At 37.3% G+C, this 3,109-nt stretch overlaps 1 long non-coding RNA gene across 1 annotated transcript in view; it reads left to right on the forward strand.

Moving 5' to 3' along the window:
* The window catches only part of LOC122072231, a 3,125-nt gene extending 1,539 nt beyond the window's left edge, over positions 1 to 1,586 (forward strand). Inside the window, exons 2-3 of the long non-coding RNA XR_006138359.1 lie at positions 1,039 to 1,092; positions 1,236 to 1,586. This is a non-coding gene — a long non-coding RNA (uncharacterized LOC122072231). The remainder of the gene's footprint in view (positions 1 to 1,038; positions 1,093 to 1,235) is intronic.
* Positions 1,587 to 3,109: the final 1,523 nt, after the last annotated feature.

Below are 3,109 nucleotides of genomic sequence, written 5' to 3' on the forward strand. Positions count from 1 at the left end.
ATCTACTTTCGCAGACTGACTTCCTTTGTTTCTCGCTTCCGATGCATCTTCTTTCAGGTGCTCAATATTCCAACCAAGATTAAGTAGGGTACTCTTGAAATCATCACCCCTGTTGAGCTTATCAAGAAGGGTGACAAGGTGGGATCTTCTGAGGCTGCTCTGCTTGCAAAAATGGGAATCAGGCCTTTTTCTTATGGTCTTGTTGTATTGTCTGTGTATGACAATGGCTCAGTCTTCAGCCCAGAGGTCCATGATCTCACAGAGGATAACTTGATGGATAAATTTGCACTTGGTGTATCCATGATCACCTCTCTGTCATTGGCAATCACATACCCCACTCTGGCTGCTGCACCCCATATGTTTATCAATGGGTACAAGAATGTTTTGGTTGTTGCACTTGCAACTGACTACTCCTTTATTCCAACATTATGTGGAGCCACATCTTTTATTTTATGTATATGAACCTTTTTCACTGTTTTTTATGTGAGAAAGTTACTATGAGAAATTTTCAGCCTCGAATTTATCTTTTTATTGTCGTTTCAGGTCCAAAACCTTTGTACTATAAAAAGACAATAAGTAGAAAGGATGATTAAGGCGTATTCCTATTAAAATGCCTTGGAAGAGAAGCCTGATCAAGCCAGCCAATGTGGCCAGCTATTAGTTGGGATATGGACAACAAATTTCTAAAATCTTTACTTACTACTCTTCCATGGAAACAAGGCCTTAAAACTGGCACTTTTAAGTAAAACTTTATCCACCATTATTGCACCACTCCCCACCCCCTTATAGAAGAAGAAAGAAAGGTGGCCTCTGTGAAACCTAATTGCATTTCCCACCACTGGTGCATCCTCTACCATGGTTCCCCAAATATGCATGGTTGTTAACTTATCCATCTTGTTTGGTTGGTTTCATATTAATAATGAAGTTTATATATACTTCTGTAAACATTTTTCCTTTTCGTTAATCCTTGTGACCGTGGTTTAATCATATAATTATTTGTAGCTAGCATGGAATTTGAGGTTTTGAAATCCTATGCAGGAAGTTTCATTATCAACTAATCCTCATGCAGTGGAATCTTCTATAGTAAATGAGGTAATTTACTTCCCTTGTTTCTTTTTTGGGTGTGATTATCTTCTATTTAAGATTCAAAAACCTGCTAAGCATATCTTAAATATACAAGCAATAGTTTGGGCATTCAAATTTACCATCTTTTTGCTCCTAAAATTCTTTTACAGAATGATCAGAGTTTTCCTGAGTGTAGCATTGGATCTGAACAAATTTCAGAAAGCCAACGAAGAGAGAGAGAGAGAATGCAAGGTGTAAGCACGAGAGAGAGAGAGAGAGAGAGAGAGAGAGAGAGAGAGAGCTAGGTGTAGAGTTGCAGGTTTTATAGTAGAGGATGGCACAACGTTTTTATCTTCCAAATAACTCTCTCTTTCTTTCTCTCTTCTCGCAAGTTACAGGAGTTGGATTTGATTATTTTTATCTTTATTTTTTATAAAAAAAATAGTTTTTTTTAATTTATTATTATTAATTATTTTACCCCTAATAGGTCACTTTTACCTCTACATTTCATAAAATGAACTTTTTTTCTTTAATGATTTTGCTGCTACCGTTAAGATATCTAATCACATAGAAGCTAGGTATAGCCAATGTGATTGATCTGATACCAATGCCTAAATCCATGAATGAGACTGATATTAACTCCTCTCACTAAAGGGATGCAAGGATAACGTCAAATATTAGTTAGCCAATGATCCGGAATCCTCGACACAGACAGATTTTGTGTTCTTAAACTATGGACAGTTATCTCCCAAATCCCATTAAAAATTAAAAAATGATGAAACCACCTAATTCTCTGAATGAAGCTGACACTCAAACATGTTTTTGGGTTAAAATTGTCTTGAGGCTATCCCCTTGTTTTTAAACCTTTACCTTTTTTGGTAAGCGCTACTGTTTCCCAACAGCTATTAAAGAATCAATAAAATTTAGATAATAATCTTTATTGTATCGGTTTGTAACCCCTCATATTACTTATTTGCCCCTCCTCCTCTGCTTCTCCCTTTCTTCCTCACCTCTTCCCATAATCTCAGTCTTTATAAAGGCAAAGGTTGTGAACTCTCAATAACACACACCATCACCATGTATGACAATCTCTCAGTCTTCCTGTTCTCGATGTTCATTGGTTTCCTTCTCACAAATTTTGATTTACTCTGGAACAAAGACAACCTCTTAGATCCCCAACCTTTGCTGCAAGTGATGCTAGGTGTGTTGCAGGCATGCTTTCTCCGACCCTTTTTCCAAGACTAACCGCAAATCCCACATCACCAGCTTCACACTTGGACAGGTATCTCCGACTCCCTAGCGTGGAACCGTCTTCAAGGGATGCGTTGGATCTTTGGGATATTACCTTGAGAGAGAAGAAGAATGACACTTCATTTTAGTTTTTGTTTAGCGAATCTCTTGAATATGGTTCCTAGTTTAATCTATTTTGTACTGAAGGGGTGCGCTTGGTCTCTTTTTCTTTTCTTTTTTTCCCCTTCTTTTCTTAATGAAATAGCATCAGCACAATACGCATTTTCCATTTGCAATATTGGTTAGTTCCCCCCCCCCCCCCCTCTTTTCACTACAACCCTTACCTTCCAGTAAAGGATTAGCTGCCTGTCGGTCCTTTTCACAGCCACTCCCACCTACAAATTTTAGAAAGCCAACAGAGAGAGAGAGAGAGAGAGAATACAAGGCAAAAGGACGAAAAAGGGGAGAGATAAGACAAGGTGTAGAGTTGCAGGTTATATAGCAGACGGTGGCAGAACGTTTTTATCTTCCAACTAACTCTCTCTCTCTCTCTCTCTCTCTCTCTCTCTCTTTTCTCTGAGTTACAGTAGTTGGATTTGATTATTTTAATCTTTATTTTTTATAAAAAAAAATAGTTTTTAATTTATTATTCTTCATTATTTTACCCCTGATAGGTCACTTCTACCTCTACATTTCATAAAATGAACTTTTTTTCTTTAATGATTTTGCTGTTACCGATAAGATATCTGATCCCATAGAAGCTAGGTATGGCCAATGTGATCGATTTGCTACCAATACCTAAATCCATGAATGA

Source organism: Macadamia integrifolia, chromosome 2 (genome assembly GCF_013358625.1).
Source record: "Macadamia integrifolia cultivar HAES 741 chromosome 2, SCU_Mint_v3, whole genome shotgun sequence".
NCBI classification, from domain to species: Eukaryota; Viridiplantae; Streptophyta; class Magnoliopsida; order Proteales; family Proteaceae; genus Macadamia; species Macadamia integrifolia.